This window comes from Grampus griseus (genome assembly GCF_964374135.1).
Source record: "Grampus griseus genome assembly, chromosome: 6".
NCBI classification, from domain to species: Eukaryota; Metazoa; Chordata; class Mammalia; order Artiodactyla; family Delphinidae; genus Grampus; species Grampus griseus.
The window spans coordinates 67353485-67380815 of NC_139000.1; the positions used below are offsets into that span (position 1 = coordinate 67353485).

Genomic DNA, 27331 nt, shown 5'->3' on the forward strand with positions numbered 1-27331 from the left:
TTTGTAATCTGTAATTGTAATCAAATGGAGATAAAGTGTAATATGAGATAGAATGAAATAAGTGCTGATAACCAAAGAGGGTGCAGTTTCACTCTACCTGAGAGGTCTTAGACTTGGAGTAGAATTTTGATAAACAGAGATGCAGGAAATACTCCAGGCAGAGCGAACATGAGCAAAGGAGATGTATACAAGTAAGTAGCCTGTGGGGGAACATGAATCAGGACCTAAGATCATCGAATGATCTTTTCATTTCTCCTCCGTCCACCTGCTGCAAAGAAGACTTTAAGACCTGGGTAGTTGGAATTCTGTGGCTGTGGGTTGGAGCACAGGTGTTCTTCTCTGTGACTGTTTATTTCAACCTCTTGGTCTAATACACCTGCCTACACTTCACCTTTATCCATAGAGGTTAGGCAAACCATTCTACACATAGCAACTTCAGAAAATTGCGATTCAGAGTACCGTGCTTCCCAAGGTTGCGGTCTCGTAGTAAGGTACCCTTATAAAACCTCTCTTACATAGGACGGATCCTTGCCTTTGAAACTGAAAGAGACCTTAGATACCAGCTAGACCAGAGCCCTCAGTTCTCAGAGGCCAGGCAACCTGAGGTCACATAGCCGCTCAGCTGGTGGCAGGGAAAAAGGGAACTGAGGTCTCCTAACCCCCAGATCGTTGTTCCCCCTTCTCCCCACTGATGCTACCAACCCGGGCTCCCTTTCCTCAGATCTGGGCCGCGCAGCCTTTGTGGCGGTGTGTTGCATGTGTCTGTATTTATTCTTTTCCATTGCCGCTCCCATCAGGTGATTCAGTAGATGCTAGAAAAGCCGACATCACCCCACACTGACCTCATCTGTCCACGCCGGGATTATGTTGTCACACTGTTTTTCAGTCACTCATGCTGCTCCCTTGCATATCTGTTTAGCAACAGTATATCTACCCCATGACCTAAGGCTGATCTGGGAAGGGACCTTGAGCGGGACGCTTTGCAGAGAGGATGGAAGTCAACAAAGAATAAGGCGAGCTAAGGGGCCCTGGGGTGGATTACAGACTGATATTAATGCCTATTTGGTGTGTGTGTGTGAATAGAACATTTGCTTTGCTCCTAATGTATTCCAGTCACAATCTTCATGCCCCTCTTCATTATACAGAGTCCAGATGCTCGGCACCCATCTGGTTAATTCTCTTCTGCCTTACCCCCTCCCATCTGCCTTGGCCAGGGCACTGCTGACACCCTTCCAACTGCTGGCAAGTAGGGCTCTTACAGGATTAACTCTCTTGTTTATATTTATCCAGATACAGTTCAGCTCTGTCACAGACTAAATACCCTTTGTTCACCTGAATTTAATACGATTCACGGAAACCTGTCTGGAATTAAGCAAAGCAATTGTAACATCAGGCTTGTCTTCAGCTCTTTGAAGAGAAGCTATTGGAGGCTGCCAAAATATTCAAAGCCAGGGAAGAAAGAGAGCAGCCAGAGAGGCACCGGGGGAAAGGGAGAAAAGGAGCTGAGTGATGAAGTAGTTCATGCACACCACACCCAGGGCTTAGGAAGCTGCATCCATGGGCTTCAGTGGTGGGGTTTGTTCAGGTCTGCTAGCAGGTCTGTCAAGCAGTCCCTCTGAAAGGTAAGGCCCAAAATGGATGCGCTGCTTTCAGGCTGCATTTGTGTCTTTACCTGGGATTATCGTCTAGCCTGCTGTCAACGTCTGCACTCACAGTTTTAAGTGACTCACACCCTCTGCCAAACATGACTGACGAAGAGCAACAAGTTAGACCCGAGTTCTGTGATTCGTGACGCTTACAGACTAGTGAAGGCAATAGATGCATGCGTGACTACCTCGAATGCAGAGACAGTTACAGTTTCCTTCAAAGGTACCCCACATAGGCGTAGAAGATGCAACCTAAATATAACGTAAATTGGTGCGGGGCAGCGGTTTCCAAGGGATAGATGTGGCGCATTTCTAAATCTTATTACCAGTTATACTGTTCATTAACCGTGTGACCTTGAACAAAGTGTATAACCTCAGAGTCTTTGTTCTCAGCCGTAAGAGTGAAATTAATCCTATTTCACAGGATTGTTGTGAGGTTAAATAAGATTGCACGTGTGAAAAAGCCCTCAGCCCAATGCCAGGCACATAGTTCACACTCAATAAATGTTTCCTTTTCTTTCTCTAGCTCTCCTAAAATGAAACACATCCTGAAAACGATTTTAAAATGTGTAAAACATAAGCCCAACTTTGCTTCCACGTATTTTCCACTGTAAGTCTTCACACTGAAAATTTTCAAGTACCGACTTAGGAGCTGATTCAGCTCACTTGTGATCAAATCCTCGTGGTAAATCTCAATGCTTCTGTGCCTTTAAAGACATTGTACAGTTTTTTCTGGGTTTTTTTTTTTTTTTTTGGTTTTTTTACCTTGACTTCTATATAAATGCAGGCCAAAAGGAAAAACAAGAGTTTTCTGGAGGCTCAAGCACTCAGGTACCTCCATGATTTTATAAGAAATGTGTGGATTTTGGCCTCGCCTATGCACCTGGATCAACCAGATGCAGGGAAATTTGTTCGTAGTAATTCACAAGAGCAGGCGTAGCATGGCAGTTAAGCCTGCAGGCTCTGGAGCCTCGTGGTCTGGATTTGAAGCCTGACTCTGTCACATCCAAGCTACATAACCCTGAGCAGCTTCTTTACACTCTCTGACTCAGTTTCTTTATTTGTCATATGGTGATAATAATAGTGTTTGACTCAGAAGGTTCTTGTGGAGATTAAATGCCTTCATCATGTAAAATGCTTATAAGTATGCCTAGCATGTAGCAAGCGCTCAATACTCGTTAGCTCTTATTATTATTGTGAGGATAAAACAAAAGCCAGGTTATTTTTACGGTAGGGGAAACTCCTTTTCCGAGACCAGAATGCTCACAGACCCTTTGTAGAGCACTTCACTCTAATGTCTCAGCATCTCAATGTCAAGGGGGAAGCTGAATTAGCTATCTGAAAAGCGGTCGGAGTGCCTGGGTCCAGAGCAAGGGAGGTGGCTACACGAGGAACATTTCACGTGAGCCAGAGGAAGGGAGGTCTGGTGAACCCTCCCTGGCCCATAATTGGACCTCTCCTGTTGAGTTGCCCCATCCTCTGAGTTGAGTGTGTTGTCAATTCTGCTTCTTAGGTTCATTGTAGGTCCACTGGTACTCTCTACACAGTTTTTGCTTAAACATAGAAACAGCATTTAGTTTTAGACACACCAAACCTTCCTTGCTCTGCCCTGTTTGGGCCTGTAAGATATTTTCTTTAGAGCCCTTTGCTTCTCTCCAAACTCATCAGTATGTGTTGCTTTTATCTTTTAAGTCCCAAAGGTTTGAGAGTACTTTGCGAGTATGTCTCAGCATGGAGATGGCAATGTTTCCCTACCTACTTCCCTGGTTCCGGAAACTCACAGCCATGTAGACCCAGTGGCACAAAATTCCCTTCTGTCCTAAACTGACTTAATTGGATGCCTGTTTCACTGCTCAGAAGGTAAATGAGAGGGGAGGGTAGCAGGGGCTAGGGAGGAGTATAAGAATGTCACCAAAATGTCACATGCCTAACATGTTGAAGAACTGATTACTTTGTGTGCGTGTATAAACACAGGGAAAGAAGAGTTTCTGGTGTGTGCAAAGACAGGCACTAAGATTGGAGAGCCGTCTTGACTAGTCAGATTCAGCACTCAGCCAGAGTTGCTCAGAAGGCTTCCAGATCTGAATGGCGTAGGCAGCGTTTTGAAGGAAAGCAGTAGTTTCCTGGTAAATTGCTTCAGTCTGGATCAGTGGAGGGGAGCTTTACTTACCAATGCAGATGAGGCTTGTCCAGGTGTAAGCCATTGATGAGGTCATAGCCATAAGGGAAACGTTTTTGGTTGTCATTGATTTTATAAGATCACAGAAGAGATACTGTAAGGCCTGCTTGACATCATCAATGGAAAATGAGAAGAAGATGGGGGCTGAGGGATGAGTGTATCTTTCATTGAAAGGAGAGAACACAGATGAGCTCATCCAAAGTTTTCACAGGAAAAGAGAGACAGAAAATATTCCTCCTTTCCTGGCATGTTTTTCTGCGTTTTTATGAGTTGAATAGCTGACACATATTGTGTCTAATAAAGAGATCACAGAAACCTCACTGGGAAAATAAAAATAAAAGGCAGTTGTTGTTTTTTTTTAATTCTTCTTTCTTGGCCCCCTCCTCATGATTTAGTAACTGCAATAAAAGACAAGCAGTTTTGTAAGCTCTTCATAATGTAAGTCATTTCAAATTGGCATTTCTGAATTTTTCATCCAGCCACTGTTAAGCAGACAGAGGAGGATTTTGCTTCATAGAGAGAGAGCCTCAGAGATGGGTTTGTCACCAAGAGGAAAGACCGACAAAGGAAAGACCGACAAAGGAAGGTTTGCCCCAGTGTACTAACTAGATCAGAGGGAAAGGCACACAAGTTTGGCTGACTTCCCAGTGGTGCTCTGAGCAACAGGGTGATGGCCATTGACTGATTCAAGCTGCCATCAAGGGACTTCATTATCTAATACAATACCAGGTAACCAGGTTCCTTACGTTTTCCTCAATATGTATAGATGTGTAGCATGCCCACTGCAGAGGCCTAGCTTTTAGAGAATTCAGGTAAAATGGATGAGAGTATAGCAGGAGAATCCAACTTACTCCGCTCCCCAGCAGACTAGAGGAAACAAACAAGGAAGCACAAATGATCTAGGCTAACCCAACTCACATCCTGAAAAAGCAATTCCCGCATCTGTCCAATGGAATGAAGGAAGGATGGGTGGTTGGACATGTAGTGGGTACCATATCCTTGGTTGTTTCTAGGAGAGGCTGCAACATCATGCAGCTGTACTGGGTATGGGGGTCTCTCGTCTAGGACTCTGCAGTGGAACATGCAGAAGTTAGGTCAGCACCACTTGCTGTGACCTGGGGAGTTGTCAACTTCAATCGAATGATCAGAAGAGGTAATGGCAGTAACCTGAGTAACCTGACACGCTGGCATTGGCAAAAATATCTTCAGGGAATGGTGATTGAACCAAGGGAGGAGAAGGAAGCCATGCAGCCCGGGGACGTGCAAGAAAGGGCAGTCTAAGCCCTACCCACTTCCTTAGATCCTAAGGGCCCTGCAATATTGATACCAAAGGCACACCAACTAAACAGAATCAAAAGGTGGAGAAATACCAAGTTCTTCTCACTTTTTCGCGCAAGATAATTAATTAGTAGTCACAGTGTGGACCCTGACTCATCAAGAAAAGGTTAAATTTGGTTAAAAATGTTTTATCAGCTTTATTGAGGTATAGTTTACATCCCATAATATTCACCCATTGTAAGTGTTCAATTCAGTGATATTTTAGCAAATTTTTTAAGTTGTGTAACCATCACAGCAAACCAAGGTTATTGTTTGTTGAAAAACTCCATGGAGGTATAATTCATACACTATACAAGTCAACCATTTAAAGTATACAATTCAGTGGCTTTTAGTACAGAGTTGTGCCTCTATCACCACACTCCATTTTAGAACATTTTCATTATCCCCAAATAAACTCCACACCTCTTAGCCATCATTCCCAAAGCCCCCATTTCCTCCAGCCCTAGGTAACTACTAATATACTCTGTCTTCATAGATCTGCCTAGTCTAGACACTTCAGATAAATAGAGTAACGCATGATGCTTTGTTACTGACTTAGCATAATACGTTCAGGATTCACGCATTTTGTGGCACGTATGCTGCATTCCTTTTCACGGTGGAATAATATTCCATGGTATGAATATACCACATCTTCCACTTGTCAGTTGATGGACATTTGGGTTGTTTCCAGTTTTTGGCTGTCATGAATAATGCTGCAGTGACCATTCATGTGCAGGTTTTCGTGTGGACATGTTTTCGTTTCTCTTGGGTATATCTACCTCAAAGTAGAATTGCTCGATTGTGTGGCACGTGTATGTTGAACTTTTTAAGAAACTGTCAACTATGTTCCAAAGTACCTGCCCCATTTTATATTTCCATCAGCAGTGTATGAGGATTCCAGTTTCTCCACATCCTCACCAATGCTTGTTACTGTCTATTTTTTTAATTGCAGCCATTCTCATGGATGTAAATTGATAATTCATTGTGATTTTAATTTCCATTTCCCTAGTGACTCACGATGTTTTCACGTGCTTATTAGTTGTTTATATATCTTCTTTGTTGGAATAGTAACTTTGGTGATAAAGACAGTGTATATGGCCTGTGTATTCATTTTTTATTGCTGCCCTAACAAATTACCACAAGCTTAGAGTCCAGAACAACACAAATATATTATCTTACAGTTCTGTAGGTCAGAAGTCCAGTACAGTCTCACCAGGATAAAATCAAGGTGTCAACAGGGTACACTCCTTTCTGTAAACTCCAGGAGAAAATGCTTTCCCTGTTCATTTAGATTGTTGGCAGAATTTAGGTCATTGTGACCTACAACTATGGTGCCTGTTTTAACTGAGTGTCATTCCCAGGTTCTAGAGGCTGCTGCATTCCTTAGCCCTTGGCCCTCTTCCTCCATCTTCAAAGCTAGCAGTTGGGGGTTGAGTCTTTCTCATGTTGCCTCTCTCTGACAAACTCTTCAGTCTCCCTCTTTCAATTTTAAGAGCTCAAGTGATTAGACTGGCCCACCTAAGTAATCTAGAATAATCTCCCTATCGTAAAGTCAGTTCATTAGCAACCTTAACTGCAGGGAATTGCAACTTTAATTCCCTTTTGTCATGTAATATAACATAGTCACAGATTCCAAGGATTAGAATGTGGACAGCTTTGTGGGGGGCGGGGGCGGCACATTATTCTGCCTACCACACCCTGTCTGAAGGGCACACCTCATTTTCATCTTACTAATGTCAAAGGAAAACACAAATCTAATGTTGGTAGACCTTCCAATTTTTGCATATAAGCCAAACCAAAACACACACACGCCTGCACACACACACACACACACACACACACACACACGCACACACACGCACATGCACACACACGCACACACACACGCCTTCTGTTTTTAATCTCTCCACTTTTTTACTGAGCCCAACTAAATCAAATTTTTAAAAAATTCTTTCCAGACCAAACATGTCAGTGGTCTGCACATGGCCTGGAGGCCACCAGTGCCCTCTGGTTAAATCATCCATTTTCTATATTCTCTGCTCATATATTACACCTCATTGCCCAGTATAGTCAAGAGTGTTACTAAAGTGTAATAATTTATTTTATTAGATTACACTAAAACCATGTAATGATTTGGATGGGAGAGAAATATTTATTTTTTTACTACTCCTAAAACGGAAACTTATTGTAACAATAGAATAGATAAGAAAGATTTTAGGGAAAGTATTTGCCTCATTACAAAACTTAGAGCAGATTTAGAACTATAAACTTGTGTCCTTATTGTAAACAGAGGGGTTTTAAATAGATGCACCCTTGGGTCTTTTTTTAGATCTAAAAGTTCTATGAATCTCTTACATACAAATAAACTACAGCAATCTCCACCCACCACTACCAGCTCTAAACTCCCTTTACTTGAAATTCTAACATTTGCAAATTCTATAATTTACTTCCTTTATCTTTGGGAGACTAGAAGACTAGATGGCAAAGAAGGACAGCTTTTGCAATAAAACCTAGGAAAAATCACAGATGACGGGGAAAGGTATCAGAGGACTGGTGAGGAGAAAGGGTGTAGAGTTGACTAAAAGGTCAAACACTGACTCAGGAGCCAGGAAGTGGGAGTGAAGGAGACCTTGCAAGAGAGACAGCAGGACAGGAAGGAGTTAAAAATCCCTGAGCTATAAAATGTGAAAGGCACTTGGAAGTTGAACCAGGCTAAAGAAAATATCATGCATTTTAATATGACTATTATCCGTAACAAAGCAACTCTTGTTGAAATTGCCAGGTAGCCACATCCTGAAAAGTTTCTGGCCAGCAAGGGATAGTAACTGGCCATTAATAGTCAGGGCCCATCATTACTGATTTCAAATGTACAAGATGTTGTTGGTATTTTTAGAAAAGTTTTCATAGGTTCATAAGACAAGTTTTCATAGGTTCATACTGATTGTGGTTCCTTAAACTTCATTTGACTCATGAGTTCTTCAGTTTGTCAACTGGGAATTCTCATTTCAGGGGGTTTTCACAGATTTCACTCCGGTGGCCCTTCTGAGAGACCTATGATAATTGCAGTGTAAGCAGAGGCTAGCATTTCTTAAGGTGTTGCTTTCATATTCTCACTGATTACAAGGCATTATCCATGGATTAAATCTGGATTAAGTACAATTTGCTTAGTTTTAGGTGGTGAAAATATGTGAAATTTATAACACCTTATCGCTGTATACTCAAATATTTTAATTAGTGGGCGTCACTATCTTATTCACTTTTCTCTTGAATTAAGATTTGGGTCTCCTGTGGATCTCATTACAGTTTTCTTGAACAGAGTCATGGGGGCACATGCAAGTCAGCCTGGCATGCGTTGTTTCACAACTTCTCTGGAAGTAGATACTTTCTGGGGACTCCAACAAGACCAGCCTTGGTGTGACTTGAAGCTCTGTCTGTCCGGAGACTGATACCAGTTTCAGGAGAAGCTGGAGTATTGAAATAATTTCTTCTTTGTTTAGCCTGAAACCCTCACAGTTCTTCAAAATAGAAGCACTTGAGTTCCTTCTCACTAAAAGATTTGTTCTCTCTCCTCTTTCCTGTTTTTTCCTCTTTCTTTCTTTAAACTTGTCCTTTCTTTGTGTTTTCTTGGTTTATCAGAAGTTCCCAACTCTGCTCCTCAGAGCATTTTCTCCATGTATCATAGCAAGGATAATGCTGATGATAGCTAACATTTATTCAAACTTCATGCTGTGCTAAGGAATCATTCATACAGTTTTACAAGCATTAATGTTCTTATTGCTCTCAGCAACCGTAGAAATAGAAAACCAAGGCACAGGGAGACCAAATAACTTGCCTAAGACCACTCAGCTATTGAGGGATGGAGTCTGAACACCTGCCATGCAGGCACCATTCTCATGCTCATGCCCCCTGCAGGCATCATCACTTATCATGCACTTTTGCTGCTCAGTCCTCCTGAACGTAACCCAGAATCCATATTTGAGCAGTACTCCAGGAAGACTCTGTCAGTCGCTGCAATCATAATCTCAGGTCTATTTGCCATTTTTGCATCCTCCCCGGAGTGCTTGGGTCATCTCCAAACCTGCCTCCTGCAGTCGTGGTTTCCAAAATTGCCCAGTTTCCCCGTCACCTTCAACAAGTCTTCTCGTTCTCCTTGGGAGTGAATGCACATGCGCACTTCCTAGAATAGACTGCCTCTCACTCAACAGTGAGCCTCTGAAGACTTTGAAGTACAATCCAGTTTTTCCTCTATTTTTTAAATTTTTTAAATTTAATTTATCTTATATTGGAGTATAGTTGATTTACAATATTGTGTTAGTTTCTGGTGTACCGCAAAGTGATCCAGTTATACATATACATATATCCATTCTTTTTCAAATTCTTTTCCCATGCAGGTTATTACAGAATATTGAGTAGAGTTCCCAGTGATATATAATAGGTCCTTGTTGATTATCTATTTTATATATAAGAGTGTGTGTATGTTAATCCCAAACACCTAATTTATGCTTCCCCCACTTCATGTTTCCCCTTTGATACCCATAAGTTTGTTTTTGTAGTCTGTGGTCTGCTTCTGTTTTGTAAGTAAGTTCATTTGTATCTTTTTTTTTTTAAGATTCCATATGCAACTGATATCATATGATGATATTTGTCTTTATCTGTCTGACTTACTTCACTTAGTATGATAATCTCTAGGTCAATCATGTTACTGTAAATGGCATTATTTCATTGTTTTTTATGGCTGAGTAATATTCCATTGTATATATGTACGTCTTCTTTTTTTTAATTTTTGAATTTTATTTTATTTTTTTATACAGCAGGTTCTTATTAGTCATCAGTTTTATACACATCAGTGTATACTTGTCAATCCCAATCACCCAATTCATCACACCACCATCCCCATCCCCCCATGGCTTTCCCCCACTTGGTGTCCATATGTTTGTTCTCTACATCTGTGTCTCAACTTCTGACCTGCAAACTGGTCCATCTGTACCATTTCTCTAGGTTCCACATACATGTGTTAATATACGATATTTGTTTTTCTCTTTCTGACTTACTTCACTCTGTATGACAATCTCTACATCCATCCACATCTCAACAAATGGCCCAATTTCATTCCTTTTTATGGCTGAGTAATATTCCATTGTATATATGTACCACATCTTCTTTATCCATTCGTCTGTCGATGGGCATTTAGGTTCCTTCCATGACCTGGCTATTGTAAATAGTGCTGCAATGAACATTTGGGTGCATGCGTCTTTTTGAATTATGGTTTTCTCTGGGTATATGCCCAGTAGTGGTATTGCTGGATCATATGGTAATTCTATTTTTAGTTTTTTAAGGAACTTCCATACAGTTCTCCATAGTGGCTGTATCAATTTACATTCCCACCAACATTGCAAGAGGGTTCCCTTTTCTCCACAACGTCTCCCGCATTTATTGTTTGTAGATTTTTTGATGATGACCATTCTGACCATTGTGAGATGATATCTCATTGTAGATTTGATTTCTACTTCTCTAATGATTAATGATGTTGAGCATTCTTTCATGTGTTTGTTGGCAATCTGTATATCTTTTTTGGAGAAATGTCTATTTAGGTCTTCTGCCCATTTTTGGATTGGGTTGTTTGTTTTTTTGATATTGAGCTGCATGAGTTGCTCGTAAATCTTGGAGATTAATCCTTGGTCAGTTGCTTCATTTGCAAATATTTTCTCCCATTCTGACGGTTGTCTTTTGGTCTTGTTTATGGTTTCCTTTGCTGTGCAAAAGCTTTGAAGTTTCATTAGGTCCCATTTGTTTATTTTTATTTTTATTTCCATTCCTGTAGGAGGTGGGTCAAAAAGGATCTTGCTGTGATTTATGTCATAGAATGTTCTGCCTATGTTTTCCTCCAATAGTCTGATAGTGTCTGGCCTTACATTTAGGTCTTTAATCCATCTTGAGTTTATTTTTGTATACGGTGTTAGGGAGTGTTCTAATTTCATTCTTTTACATGTAGCTGTCCAGTTTTCCTAGCACCACTTATTGAAGAGACTGTCTTTTCTCCACTGTATATTCTTGCCTCCTTTTTCAAAGATAAGGTGACCATATGTGCGTGGGTTTATCTCTGGGCTTTCTATCCTGTTCCATTGATCTATATTTCTGTTTTTGTGCCACTACCATACTGTTTTGATTACTGTTGCTTTTTAATATAGTCTGAAGTCAGGGCGCCTGATTCTTCCATCTCCATTTTTCTTTCTCAAGATTGCTTAGGCTATTTGGGGTCTTTTGTGTTCCCATACAAATTTTAAGATTTTTTGTTCTAGTTCCGTAAAAAATACCATTGGTAGTTTCATAGGGATTGCATTGAATCTGTAGATTGCTTTGGGTAGTAGAGTAGTTTTCACAATATTGATTCTTCCAATCCAAGACCATGGTATATCTCTCCATTTGTTGGTATCATTTTAAATTTCCTTCATCAGTGTCTTATAGTTTTCTGCATACAGGCCTTTTGTCTGCCTAGGTGGGTTTATTCCTAGGTATTTTATTCTTTTTGTTGCAATGGTAAATGGGAGTGTTTTCTTAATTTCACTTTCAGATTTTTCATCATTAGTGTATAGCAATGCCAGAGATTTCTGTGCATTAATTGTGTATCCTGCTACTTTACCAAATTCATTGATTACCTCTAGTAGTTTTCTGGTGGCATCTTTAGGATTCTCTATGTATAGTATCATGTCATCTGCAAACGGTGACAGTTTTACTTCTTCTTTCCCAATTTACATTCCTTTTATTTCTTTTTCTTCTCTGATTACCGTGGCTAAAACTTCCAAAACTATGTTGAATAATAGTGGTGTGAGTGGATATCCTTGTCTTGTTCCTGATCTTAGAGGAAATGCTTTCAGTTTTTCACCATTGAGAATGATGTTTGCTGTGGGTTTGTCATATATGGCCTTTATTATGTTGACAAAAGTTACCTCTATGCCTACTATCTTCAGAGTTTTTATCATAAATGAGTGTTGAATTTTGTCGAAAGCTTCCTCTGCATCGATTGAGATGATCTTGTGGTTTTTCTCCTTCAATTTATTAATATGGTGTATCACATTGATTGCTTTGCATATGTTGAAGAATCCTTGCATTCCTGGAATAAACCCCACTTGATCATGGTGTATGATCCTTTTAATGTGCTGTTGGATTCTGTTTGCTAGTATTTTGTTGAGGATTTTTGCATCTATGTTCATCAGTGATATTGGCCTGTAGTTTTCTTTCTTTGTGACATCCTTGTCTGGTTTTGGTATCAGGGTGATGGTGGCCTAATAGAATGAGTTTGGGAGTGTTCCTTCCTCTGAAATTTTTTGGAGGAGTTTGAGAAAGATGGGTGTTAGCTCTTCTCTAAATGTTTGATAGAATTTGCCTATGAAGCCATCTGGTCCTGGGCTCTTGTTTGTTGGAAGATTTTTAATAACAGTTTCAATTTCAGTGCTTGTGATTGGTCTGTTCATATATTCTATTTCTTCCTAGTTCAGTCTCGGAATATTGTGCATTTCTAAGAATTTGTCTATTTCTTCCAGGTTGTCCATTTTATTGGCATAGAGTTGCTTGTAGTAATGTCTCATGATCCTTTGTATTTCTGCAGTGTCAGTTGTTACTTCTCCTTTTTCATTTCTAATTCTATTGATTTGAGTCTTCTCCCTTTTTTTCTGGATGAGTCTGGCTAATGGTTTATCAATTTTGTTTATCTTCTCAAGAACCAGCTTTTAGTTTTATTGATCTTTGCTATCGTTTCCTTCATTTCTTTTTCATTTATTTCTGATCTGATCTTTATGATTTCTTTCCTTCTGCTAACTTTGGAGTTTTTTTGTTCTTCTTTCTCTAATTGCTTTAGGTGCAAGGTTATGTTGTTTATTTGAGATGTATTCTGTTTCTTAAGGTAGGATTGTATTGCTATAAACTTCCCTCTTAGAACTGCCTTTGCTGCATCCCATAGGTTTTCGGTCATCGTCTTTTCATTGTCATTTGTTTCTAGGTATTTTTGGAATTCCTCTTTGATTTCTCCAGTGATCTCTTGGTTATTAAGTAGTGTATTGTTTAGCCTCCACGTGATTGTATTTTTTTACAGATTTTTTCCTGTAATTGATATCTAGTCTCATAGCATTGTGGTTGGAAAAGATATTTGATATGATTTAAATTTTCTTAAATTTACCAAGGCTTGATTTGTGACACAAGATATGATCTATCCTGGAGAATGTTCCATGAGCACTTGAGAAGAAAGTGTATTCTGTTGTTTTTGGATGGAATGTCCTATATATATCAGTTAAGTCCATCTTGTTTAATGTATCATTTAAAGCTCGTGTTTCCTTATTTATTTTCATTTTGGATGATCTGTCCATTGGTGAAAGTGGGGTGTTAAAATCCCCTACTACGATTGTGTTACTATCGATTTCTCCTTTTATGGCTGTTAGTATTTTCCTCATGTACTGATTTGCATCTATACTGGGTGCATAAATATTTACAATTGTTATATCTTCTTCTTGGATTGATCCCTTGATCATTATATAGTGTCCTTCTTTGCCTCTTGTAATAGTCTTTATTTTAAAGTCTATTTTTTCAGATATGAGAATTGCCAGTCCAGCTTTCTTTTGATTTCCATTTGCATGGAATATTTTTTTCTATCCCCTCACTTTTAGTCTGTATGTGTGCCTAGGTCTGAAGTGGGTCTCTTGTAGACAGCATATATACAGCTCTTGTTTTTGTATCCATTCAGCCAGTCTATGTCTTTTGGTTGGAGCATTTAATCCATTTACATTTAAGGTAATATCAATATGTATATTCCTATTCCCCTTTTCTTAATTGTTTTGGGTTTGTTATTGTAGGTCTTTTCCTTCTCTTGTGTTTCCTGCCTAGAGAAGTTCCTTTAGCATTTCTTGTAAAGCTTGTTTGATGGTGCTGAATTCTCTTAGCTTTTGCTTGTCTCTAAAGGTTTTAATTTCTCCATCAAATCTGAATGAGATCCTTGCAGCTAGAATAATCTTGGTTGTAGGTTTTTCTCCTTCATCACTTTAAATATGTCCTGTCAGTCCTTTCTGGCTTACAGAGTTTCTGCTGAGAGATTAGCTGTTAACCTTATGGGGATTCCCTTGTGTGTTATTTGTTGTTTTTCCCTTGCTGCTCTTAATATGTTTTCTTTGTATTTAATTTTTGATAGTTTGATTAATATGTGTCTTGACATGTTTCTCCTTGGATTTATCCTGTATGGGACTCTCTGTGTTTCCTGGACTTGATTAACTATTTCCTTTCCCATATTAGGGAAGTTTTCAACTATAATCTCTTCAAATATTTTCTCAGACCCTTTCTTTTTCTCTTCTTCTTCTGGGATCCCTATAATTCAAATGTGGGTGCATTTAATGTTGTCCCAGAGGTCTCTGAGACTGTCCTCAGTTCTTTTCATTCTTTTCTCTTTATTCTGCTCTGCAGTAGTTATTTCCACTATTTTATCTTCCCGATCACTTATCCGTTCTTCTGCATCAGTTATTCTGCTATTGATCCCTTCTAGAGAATTTTTAATTTCATTTATTGTGTTTTTCATCATTGTTTGTTTGCTCTTTAGTTCTTCTAGGTCCTTGTTAAACATTTCTTGTATTTTCTCTATTCTATTTCCAAGATTTTGGATCATCTTTACTATCATTATTCTGAATTCTTTTTCAGGTAGACTGCCTGTTTCCTCTTCATTTGTTAGGTCTGGTGGGTTTTTATCTTGCTCTTTCATCCGCTGTGTGTTTTTCTGTCTTCTCATTTTGCTTAACTTACTGTGTTTGGGGTCTCCTTTTCACAGGCTGCAGGTTCGTAGTTCCCGTTGTTTTTGTTGTCTGTCCCCAGTGTTTAAGGTTGCTTCAGTGGGTTGTATAGGCTTCCTGGTGGAGGGGGCTAGTGCCTGTGTTCTGTTGGATGAGGCTGGATCTTGCCTTTCTGGTGGGCAGGTCCACGTCTGGTCGTGTGTTTTGGGGTGTCTGTGGCTTTATGATTTTAGGCAGCCTCTCTGCTAATGGATGTGGTTGTGTTCCTGTCTTTCTAGTTTTTGGCATAGGTTGTCCAGCACTGTATCTTGCTGATCGTTGAGTGAAGCTGGGTCTTGGCATTGAGATGGAGATCTCTGGGAGATTTTCGCTGTTTGATATTACATGGAGCTGGGAGGTCTCTTGTGGACCAGTGTCTAGACGTTGGCTCTCCCACCTCAGAGGCACAGCACTGACTCCTGGCTGCAGCACCAAGAGCCTTTCATCCACAGGGCTCAGAATAAAAGGGAAAAAAAATAGAAAGAGGATAAAATAAAATAAAGTAAAATAAAATAAGATAAAGTTGTTAAAATAAAAAAATAATTATTAAGAAAAAATTTTGAACAGTGAAAAAAAAATGGTCGGACAGAACCCTAGGACAAATGGTAAAAGCAAAGCTATACGGACAAAATCCCACACAGAAGCATACATATACACACTCACAAAAAGAGAAAAAGGGGGAAATATATGTATATCTTTGCTCCCAAAGTCCACCTCCTCAATTTGGGATGATTCGTTGTCTATTCAGGTATTCCACTGATGCAGGGTACATCAAGTTGATTGTGGAGCTTTAATCCGCTGCTCCTGAGGCTGCTGGGAGAAATTTCCCTTTCTCTTCTCTGTTTGCACAGTCCCAGGGTTCAGCTTTGGATTTGGCCCCGCCTCTGCATGTAGGTTGCCTGAGGGTGTCTGTTCTTCACTCAGACAGGATGGGGTTAAAGGAGCAGCTGATTTGGGGGCGCTGGCTCACTCAGGCCGGGGGGAAGGAGGGGTGCGGATGTGGGGTGAACCTGTGGGATATGAGGCCATTGTGACGTTGCAACAGCCTGAGGCCTGCCGTGCGTTCTCCCGGGGAAGTTGTCCCTGGATCACGGGACCCTGGCAGTGGCGGGCTGCACAGGCTCCCAGGAGGGTAGGTGGGCATAGTGACCTGTGCTCGCACACAGGCTTCTTGGTGGCTACAGCAGTGGCCTTAGCGTCCCATGCCCGTCTCTGGGGTCAGCGCTGATAGCCGTGGCTCGCGCCTGTCTTTGGAGCTCCTTTAAGTGGTGCTCTTAATCCCCTCTCCTCGCGCACCAGGAAACAAAGAGGCAAGAAAAAGTCTCTTGTCTCTTCGGCAGCTCCAGACTTTTCCCGGACTCCCTCCCGGCTGGCCATGGCGCCCTAATCCCTTCAGGCTGTGTTCACACCGCCAACCCCAGTCCTCTCCCTGGGATCTAAGCTCCGAAGCCCGAGCCGCAGCTCCCAGCCACCGCCTGCCCCGGCGGGTGAGCAGACAAGCCCCTTGGGCTGGTGAGTGCTGGTCGGCACCGATCCTCTGTGCGGGAATCTCTCCGCTTGGCCCTCCGCACCCCTGTTGCTGCACTCTCCTCCATGGCTAGAAGCTTTCCCCCTCCGCCACCTGTAGTCTCCACCTGCGAAGGGGCTTCCTAGTGTGTGGACACCTGTCCTCCTTCACAGCTCCCTCTCACTGGTGCAGGTCCCTTCCCTATTCTTTTGTCTCGGTTTTTTTCTTTTTTCTTTTGCCGTAGCCAGGTACGTGGGGAGTTTCTTGCCTTTTGGGAGGTCTGAGGTCTTCTGCCAGCGTTCAGTAGGTGTTCTATAGGAGCAGTTCCACACCTAGTTGTATTTCTGATGTATCTGTGGGGAGGAAGGTGATCTCCGTGTCTTACTCTTCTGCCATCCTCGGGATCCCCCATAGATTTTGGATCGTCGTGTTTTCATTGTCATTTGTCTCTAGGTATTTTTTGATTTCTTCAGTGATCTTTTGGTTATTTAGTAACGTATTGTTTAGCCTCCATGTGTTCGTGTTTTCCTTATGTTTTTTTCCCTGTAATTCATTTCTAATCTCATAGCGTTGTGGTCAGAAAAGATGCTTGATATGATTTCGGTTTTCCTAAATTTACTGAGGTTTGATTTGTGACCCAAGATGTGATCTATCCTGGAGAATGTTCCATGCACACTTGAGAAGAAAGTGTAATCTGCTGTTTTTGGATGGAATGTCCTATAAATATCAATTAAATCTATCTGGTCTATTGTGTCATTTAAAGTTTCTGTTTCCTCATTTGTTTTCATTTTGGATGATCTGTCCATTGGTGTAAGTGAGGTGTTAAAGTCCCCCACTATTATTGTGTTACTGTCCATTTCCTCTTTTATAATTGTTAGCAGTTGCCTTATGTATTGAGGTGCTCCTATGTTGGGTGCATATATATTTATAATTGTTATATTTTCTTCTTGGATTGATCCCTTGATCATTATATAGTGTCCTTCTTTGCCTCTTGTAATAGTCTTTATTTTAAAGTCTATTTTATCTGATATGAGAATTGCCAGTCCAGCTTTCTTTTGATTTCCATTTGCATGGAATATCTTTTTCCATCCCCTCACTTTCAGTCTGTATGTGTGCCTAGGTCTGAAGTGGGTCTCTTGTAGACAGCATATATATGGGTCTTGTTTTTGTATCCATTCAGCAAGCCTGTGTCTTTTGGTTGGAGCATTTTATCCATTCATGTTTAAGGTAGTTATCGATATGTATGTTCCTATGACCATTTTCTTAATTGTTTTGGGTTTGTTTTTGTAGGTCCTTTTCTTCTCTTGTGTTTCCCACTTAGAGAAGTTCCTTTAGCATTTGTTGTAGAGCTGGTTTGGTGGTGCTGAATTCTCTTAGCTTTTGCTTGGCTGTAAAGCTTTTGATTTCTCCATGGAATCTCAATGAGATCCTTGCCAGATAGAGTAATCTTGGTTGTAGTTTCTTCCCTTTCATCACTTTAAGTATATCATGGCACTCCCTCTGGATTGTAGAGTTTCTGCTGAGAAATCAGCTGTTAACCTTATGGGAGTTCCCTTGTATGTTATTTGTTGTTTTTCCCTTGCTGCTTTCAATAAATTTTCTTTGTCTTTAATTTTTGCCAATTTGATTACTATGTGTCTTGGCATGTTTCTCCTTGGGTTTATCCTGCCTGGGACTCTCTGCACTTCCCGGACTTGGGTGGCTATTTCCTTTCCCATGTTAGGGAAGTTTTCAACTATAATCTCTTCAAATATTTTCTCAGGTCCTTTCTCTCTCTCTTCTCCTTCTGGGACCCCTATAATGCAAATGTTGGTGTGTTTAATGTTGTCCCAGGGGTCTCTTAGGCTGTCTTCATTTCTTTTCATTCCTTTTTCTTTATTCTGTTCTGCAGCAGTGAATTCCACCATTCTGTCTTCCAGGTCACTTATCTGTTCTTCTGCCTCAGTTATTCTGCTATTGATTCCTTCTAGGGTATTCTTCATTTCAGTTATTGTATTGTTTGTCTCTGTTTGTTTGTTCTTTAATTCTTCTAAGTCTTTGTTAAACATTTCTTGCATCTTCTCGATCTTTGCCTCCATTCTTTTTCTGAGGTCCTGGATCATCTTCACTATCATTTTTCTGAATTCTTTTTCTGGAAGGTTGCCTGTCTCCACTTCATTTAACTGTTTTTCTGGGGTTTTATCTTGTGTCTTCATCTGGTACATAGCTCTCTGCCTTTTCATCTTGTTTATCTTTCTGTGAATGTGGTTTTTGTTCCACAGGCTTCAGGATTGTAGTTCTTCTTGCTTCTGCTGTCTGCCCTCTGGTGGATGAGGCTAACTAAGAGGCTTGTGCAAGTTTCCTGATGGGAGGGATTGGTGGTGGGTAGAGCTGACTGTTGCTCTGGTGGGCAGAGCTCAGTAAAAGTTGAATCCGCTTGGGTGGGGCTGGGTACCCTCCCTGTTGGTTGTTTGGCCTGAGGCAACCCAAGACTGGAGCCTACCTGGGCTCGTTGGTGGGGCTAATGACAGACCCTGGGAGGGCTCATGCCAGTCAGTACTTCCCAGAACTTCTGCTGCCAGTGTCCTGGTCCCCACAGTGAGCCACAGCCACCCACCCCTGCCTCTGTAGGAGACCCTCCAACACTAGCAGGCAGGTCTGGTTCAGTCTCCCCTGGGGTCACTGCTCCTTCTCCTGCGTCCCGCTGCACACACTACTTTGTGTGTGCTCTCCAAGGGTGGATTCTCTGTTTCCCCCAGTCCTGTTGAAGTCCTGCAATCAAATCCCACTTGCCTTCAAAGTCTGATTCTCTAGGAATTCCTCCTCGCGTTGCCAGACCCCCAGGTTGGGAAGCCTGACGTGGGGCTCATAACCTTCACTCCAGTGGGTGGACTTCTGTGGTATAAGTGTTCTCCAGTCTGTGAGTCACCCACCCATCAGTTATGGGATTTGATTGTACTGTGATTGCCCCCATCCTACCGTCTCATTGTGGCTTCTCCTTTGTCTTTGGATGTGGGGTACCTTTTTTGGTGAGTTCCAGTGTCTTCCTGTCGATGATTGTCCAGCAGCTAGTTGTGATTCTGGTGTTCTCACAAGAGGGAGTGAGAGCATGTCCTTCTACTCCGCCATCTTGGTTCCTCCAGCAGCCATGTCTTCTTTATCCATTCCTCTGTTGATGGACGTTTAGGTTGCTTCCATGTTTTGGCTATTGAAAATAATGCTGCACTGAGCATTGGGGTGCATGTATCTTTTCAAATTATGGTTTTCTCCCGATACATGCCCAGGAGTGGGATTGCTGGATCATATGGTAGTTCTGTTTTTAGTTTTTTAGGAACCTCCATATTGTTCTCTGTAGCAGCTATACCAATTTACATTCCCACCAGCTTGTAGGAAGATTTCCTTTTCTCTACACCCTCTCCAGCATTTAGTGTTTGTAGACTTTTTGATGATGACCATTCTGACTGGTGTGAAGTGATACCTCATTGTAGTTTTGATTTGAATTTTTGTGATAATTAGTGATGTTGAGCATCTTTTCATAAGCTTTTGGGCCGTTTCTATGTGTTCTTTGGAAAAATGTCTATTTATATCTTCTACCCATTTTTTGATGGGGTTATTTTTTTTGATATAGAGCTGCATGAGCTGTTTGTATATTTTAGAGATTAATCACTTATCGGTTGCATCATTTGCAGATATTGATTTTTTTCCCATTCTCGGTTGTCTTTTCATTTTGTTTATGGTTTCCTTTGCTCTGCAAAAGCTTTTAAGTTTAATTAGGTCCCATCTGTTTATTTTTGCTTTTATTTTTATTACTTTAGAAGGTGAATCCAAAAAGACATTTCTCCTTTTTTGTCTCTTGTAACAGTCTTTATTTTAAAGTCTATTTTGCCTGGTATGAGTATTGCTACTCCTGCTTTCATTTGATTTCCGTTTGCATGGAATAACTTTTTCCATTCCCTCACTTTCAGTCTGTATGTGTCCCTAGATCTGAAGTGGCTCTCTTGTAGACAACACGTATGTGGATATTGTTTTTGTAACCATTCAGCCAGTCTGTGTCTTTCGGTTGGAACATTTAATCCATCTACATTTAAGGTAATTATCAATATGTATGTTCATATTGCCATCATGGTAATTGTTTTAGTTTTGTTTTTGCAGGTCTTTTTTCTTCCCTTCCTCTTTGGTTCTCTTCTCTTGTGATTTGGTGACTATCTTTAGTGTTTTATTTGGATTGTTTTTCTCTTTTTTCTGTGTATCTATTGTAGATTTTTGGTTTGTGTCTACCATGAGGTTTTGATATAGCAGTCTATATTTATACAAGATTGTTTTAAGTTACTGGTCTCTTAATTTAAAACGCATTTCCAATATCCTGTGTTTGTACTTTCCTCTTCTCACAATTGCTGGTTCTGAAATCATATTTGTGTGTAAATGATTTCCTACCTCTACTGTATATTTGCCTTTACTGGTGAGCTTTCCCCTTCATAATTTTCTTGTTTCTAGTTGTGTCCTTTTCTTTTCTGCTTAGAGAAGTTCCTTTAGCATTTGTTGTAAAGCTGGTCTGGTGGTCCTGAGTTCTCTTAGCTTTTGCTTGTCTGTTATGCATTTCATTTCTCCATCGAATCTGAATAAGATCCTTGCAGGGTAGAATACTCTTGGTTGTAGGTTCTCCCCTTTCATCACTTTAAATATATGGTGCCACTCCTTTCTGGCCTGCAGAATTTCTACTGAAAAATCAGCTGATGTCCTTATGGGGATTCCCTTGTATGTTATTTGTTGCTTTTCCCTTGTTGCTTTTAATATTTTCTCTGTCTTTAATTTTTGTTAGTTTGGTTAATATGTGTCTTGGTGTGTTCCTCCTTGGGTTTATCTTGTGTGGGATTCTCTGTTCTTCCCGAACTTGAGTGTTTCCTTTCCCATGTTAGGGAAGTTTTCGTCTATAATCTCTTCAAATATTTTCTCAGGCCCTTTCTCTGTCTTCTCTTTTTGGGACCACTATAATGTGAACATTGTTGCATTTAGTGTTGTGTTTGTGTGTCTGAGACTGTCCTTATTTCTTTCATTCTTTTTTCTTTATTCTGTTCCATGGCAGTGATTTCCACCACTCTGTCTTCCAGGTCACTTATTTGTTCTGCCTCATTTATTCGGCTATTGATTCCTTCTATTGTACTTTTCATTTCAGTCATTGTATTGTTCATCTCTGTTTGTTTATTCTTTAAGTCTTCTAGCTCTTTGCTGAACATATCTTGTATCTTCTCAGTCTGTGCCTCCATTCATTTCCCAAGATCTTGGATCATCTTTACTGTCATAACTCTGAATGCTTTTTCAGGTAGATTGCCTATCTCCACTTCACTTAGTTGTTCTTCTGGGTTTTTATCTGGTTCCTTCGTCCGGACCATATTTCTCTGCCATCTCATTTTGTCTAACTTCATGCTTTTGTGGTCTCCTTTTTGCAGGCTGCAGGGTTGTAGTTCCTCTTGCTTCTGTTTTCTGGCCCCTGGTAGGTGAGATTTGTCCAGGGGCTTATGCAGGCTTCCTGGTGGGAGGGACGGGTGCCTACCCACTGGTGGGTGGAGCTGGGTCTTGTCCCTCTGGTGGGCAGGGTTGCGTCAAGGGGTGTGTTTAGAGGTGGCTCTGGCTCAGGACAACTTTAGGCACCCTGTCTGCTGATGGTTGGGGCTGTGTTCCCACCTTGTTGGTTGCTTGGCCTAAGGCATCCCAGCACTGGAGCCTGCAGGCTGTTGGGTGGGGCCAGATCTCAGTGCCAAAATGGTGACCTCCAGGAGAGCTCACACCAATGAATATTCACTGGGCCTTCCACCACCAGTGTCTTTGCCCCCACAGTGAGGCACAGCCGACCTCTGCCTCCCCAGGTGACCCTCCAAGACCCCCGGTAGGTTTAACCCAGGCTCCTATGGAGTCACTGCTTTGTGCTGGGTCCCAGTGCATGTGAAATCTTACGTGTGCCCTCCAAGAATGGAGTCTGTCTTTCCCCCTCTCCTGTGGAGCTCCTGCAGTCAAGCCCCACTGGCCTTCAAAGCCAAATGCTTTAAGGCTCTTCCTCCTGATGCCATACCCTCAGGCTGGGGAGCTTGATGTGGAGCTCAGAACTCTCACTCATGGGGGAGAACCTCTGCAATGTAATTATTTTCCATTTTGTGGGTTGCCTCCCCCACCCCAGCATATGGGATTTGATGATATCATGAAAGTGCCCCTCCTACCATCTCTTTGTGGCTTCAACTTTGTCTTTGGATGTAAAATATCTTTTTTGGTAGGTTCCAGTCTTTTTTGTCAGTGGTTGTTCAGCAGTTAGTTGTGATTTTGGTGTTTTCGTGAGAGAGGGTGAGCTCAATTCCTTCTACTCCGCCATCTTGTCCAGAATTGAGGGGCCACTTTTAGTTTGGATGCTTGGTGCCTCTTTCTTCAGCATGTGCTGGCTGTTATCCCCTTGATATGGGGCATACAGGTGCAGCCACCTGTGCGCGCTCAGATGGTAGGGGCGGCGATCAGTGCCCACTCATGGGTCTCCTGCCACTGGCAGCCCGCACACCCCTGGGACAGCTGGGGTAGCTGTTGGCACCTGCTCCTGGGTCTGTTGGCAGCGGCAGCAGTGGCAGTGATTACCATCTGCTCGTAGCCCATGTGCTCTTCCCGGATGGCATGGGCAGAGATTGGCACCTGCTCGTGGGTGTCAGAGTGGCGGCAGCAGCTCAAGCACTCCTTGGACAGCAGGGCCAGCACTTGGCACTTACTTGTGGGTCTCATAGTGGCAGCAGTGCCCCGCACACTCCTGGGACAGCAGAGGCAGCACTTGGCACCTGCTCGCGGGTCTTGTAGCAGCAGCAGCAGCAGTGCACACACTCCTGGAACTCTTAGCGGTGGTGGCAGCCCATGCCCGCCTCTGGAGCCCAAGATAGCAATAGCATCTCATGCCTGCCCCCAGACGTCATGTCGGCTGTGTCCTGTTGCCTGAGAGTGTGCACAGAGAAAGAAGCTCCTATGGTGGTCCCGCTCCTTTCCTCCTGTGCCCCCTCAACAATGGTGCCTTGCCTCTCTGGTGGGCCAATCCTTCTTCCAAGTATGCCCTCAGTTGCCACATTCCAGCCTCTTCAGGCTGTCTTGGTGCAGCCAACCCCAGTCCTCTCCCTGAGTCTGACCTCCAAAGCCCAAACTCCAGCATCCAGCACCCCCTGCACCAGTGGACAAGCGTCTGAGACTGGGGAGCGCAGGGCGGTGTTACCGACCATCTGTGCAGGTCACTGTTTTGCCTACCTCAAACCAGCTGCTGCGCTGTCCTCTGAGGCTCCAAAGCTCCCCCTCCATCCAGGCTGATCTTCCCACTAGTGAGGCGACTTCCCAGGGTGCAGGAACCTTTTTTCCTTCACAGCTTCCTCCCTGGGGTGCAAGTCCCGTCCCAGTTCCTTTCTCTCTTTTTCTTTTTTCTTTTGTCCTACCCGGTTACATGGAGGTTTTCTTGCCCTTTCGGAAGTCTGAGGTCTTCTGCCAGTGTTCAGTAGATGTTCTGTGTGAGTCGTTCCACGTGTAGTTGTATTTTTGATGTACTTGTTGGGGTCGGTGAGCTCCATGTCCTTCTCCCCTGCCATCTTGATCCCCCCTCCCATTTTTATTTTTTTATTGAAGTATAGTTGATTTGCAATATTTTCGGTGTACTGCAAAGTGATTCAGTTATACATATATACATAGGTATGTATTCTTTTTCAGAGTCTCTTCCATTATAAGTTATTACAAGGTACTGAATGTAGTTCCCTATGCTATACAGTAGATCCTTGTTATTTTTGATGACTAAGAATCGTAGAGAACCATTTTCAAATGCCATTTGTGACTCATAATGTTAGAAGAGTTGAAAGAAGACCCATTTGATTCATTCATTCAGTGTGTCAATAAATATTAATTAAACATGGATTAATTAGCATCTGTACTAATTTGGCGCTTTTTTCTGTTTGCCTGTCTCACAAACAAAACCATAAATATATGACGGTTACAATATGATAGATTTTTTCTCACTCACCTAATGTCTAAAACAAATTATCACACAAGAGGTTTTTTGTGGTTTGGGTCAAGAAGTGGTACACTTGACTTCTGCTCCCATTCCGTTTGCTACAGTTCACTGTCTTGCCCACCCCTAACGGCAGAGAGGCTGGTAAATGACCTGACTGTGTGCCTAGGAAGAAGAAAAGTATTTGGTTGGTAGCAGATCCAGCTCTGCCATCGCTTCTAAAATGGAAGGCATTGTGCTGTTGAAAACGAAGCTGCTGTTAGTGGAGGCCTAGACTTCGGCCCTGAGAAAAAGTTACTTACAGTGCTCTCTGTTCTTGGCTGCGCTCAAAAAACAAGCCTTCATCTCCTCTGGCTCCTCTCTCCATCTCCATCCCCTTTATACTGGGCCAAAGATATTTTTCAAGCACCTATGTTCAGATTTTTTCCCATTGGGTTTTGATTTTACCCAGAGTCACACATGAGCGAAAGAGGTGTGAGCCAGAGCCCAGGCTGTGCACAGGAATGTATTTCCAAGATTTGCTCCTAGGGCTGCTCATCTGTCCCTGCCTGGCTCTCCAGCTACTGGTCCTTCCAGGTCAGGACAGTGCCTGTTTGGTTGAAGGCCTCTGCTCTAAAGGCAACACAAGATGGCGCTCCTCCACATCAGTGCATATTGACATGCAAGTGTTAGTGGACCTTAGGTTCCCCCCTTGTACCAAGGCTCCCCTTGCTTACCACTGAGGCTCTGGATCCCCTGTTCCATATCGCTTGAACAGGAGCCGTAATCCAAAAGCTCAAGGGTATGATGAGGTCAAAAGCTCAAGGGTATGATGAGGTCTAAAGCTCAAGGGTATGATGAGGTCTAAAGGAAATGAACAATAAATCATTCTCTTAATGCTTTCTTTTCTGTGTCTGACTCTGTTGAAGAGACTTGATTCCTTACATTGGGCCTGATAAATTGAAAAGCTTGCCTTTGTTTCTATTTCCTTGTTCTTCTTATATATATGCAGATATAAAACTAAGCATAATCTCCTTTGATGTATAGCTCTCATGCGACTATAACACCAATTTACAGATTCAATGAAAGAGTAATCTGTAAACCCTATCAATTTCCAGAAATCAACACGAATGTAATCTGCTAGCTGATGCTGACCCACAGAGATGACATGGTGGACATGGGCCTGATGTCTGAGGCTCTGCCCACACTGCAGAGGCTCTGTGATCATGGCTCAGCCTCTCTTTTTTTTGTTTTGCCTATTGTGAGAAGCTTTTTGGTCAGGCATGCCGTGACCTTTCTTAGCATTCTCTTAGCACAAGTACATAATTTATCACTTCACTCCCTCTCTGCATCTCTATTTTTTTTCTTCTTAGCTGATTTCCATAATTAAAATAATACTAGCTAATGGGATTATAATCAAGCATAAACATAGGCGTGGCATCACACAGCAGTACTCACCTCACTAGGTGACTGTCTAGGTGATCTAAAGTGGACTTAAATTATTTTTGTTTTGTTTTTTAGTTGACCATTAAAATAAGAATTCCAACCTGAAATTTTCTTTTTTTTTTTTTAAATTTTATTGAAGTATAGTTGATTTACAATGTTGTGTTAGTTTCAGGTGTACAGCGAAGTGACTCAGTTATACATATACATATATCCATTCTTTTTCAGATTCTTTTCCCATATAGGTTATTACAGAATATTGAGTAGAGTTCCCTGTGCTATACAGGAGCCCCTTATTAGTTATCTATTTTATATATAGTAATTTGTATATGTTAATCCCAATCTCCAAATTTATTATTTCCCCCCCATGTTTCCCCTTTGGTATCCTTAAGTTTGATTTCCAGATCTGTGAGTCTGTTTCTGTTTTGTAAATAAGTTCATTTGTATCATTTTTTTAGATTCCATATATAAGTGATATAAATGATATTTGTCTTTCTCTGACTTACTTCCCCTAATAAAACAATCTTTAAGTCCATACATGTTGCTGCAAATGGCATTATGTCATTCTTTTTTACAGCTGAGTGATATTCCATTTTATATATGTACACATTTTTTTATCCATTCCTCTGTCGATAGACATTTAGGTTGCTTCCATGTCTTGGCTAGTGTAAATAGTGCTGCAGTGAACGTTGGAGTACATGTGTCCAACCTGAAATTTTCTAATATTGAACTAATGGGCTCTCAAAAAAACCTCAACTCTTACCAGGACTCAAGAAAAACTAACACAGTGTAATTCACTGATTATCAAACCTGGATGAATGTCAGAATCACCTCAGAACTTGTTCAAAATAGAGATTAGAGCTTCCATCCCACCACCTGAGATTCAGGTTTAGTAGGTCTAGGAGTGCAACTCAATAATATGTACAAGCTTTTTCTAATAGATGTAAGAGGGTCAGTTGATTAAGGACACTGTTTTCAATATAAACTCCTATTAATTGTAGATACTTGGGTAACTCTGCTTTGTCTTAACAATGGATTATGAAGGTAATGAGAACGCATAAGTAGCCCGTGCTAACAACAGCGCCTCTAGTGACAGGACGAAAGGTCGTTACTTTTCAGCAAAAGCTCAGTATAATTAATTAAGGGCTGGATTTAATTCAGTGACATTTGAATTTTATAGCTATACACCTGCAGCTATAAAACCACCTTTATTATTAAAATTCCTATAGGAAAAATAACTTGGTAATTGTGAGTCTGAAACTGGTCCCTAACTTGCTTTCTCCCCATTGGCACAGTTGTTTTTATTACACACAGTGAGGCAACTATTATATATAGCAGGACAGATTATGTTTTTTAACAAGTGCCCTGGGGGTTCTGAGGCAGATAGTCCACAGACAAGGATTTGAGATCTTCAGTTACAAGCACTGGACTTGAGGTTGAAGTTCTGGGGTCTACTTCAGTCCTACTACT

General features: G+C 41.5%; 1 protein-coding gene across 2 annotated transcripts in view; it reads left to right on the forward strand.

Moving 5' to 3' along the window:
* Positions 1-27331, forward strand: part of ADAMTSL1 (ADAMTS like 1) — a 468923-nt gene that overhangs the window by 332822 nt on the left and 108770 nt on the right. The gene's annotated exons all lie outside the window — the stretch shown is intronic.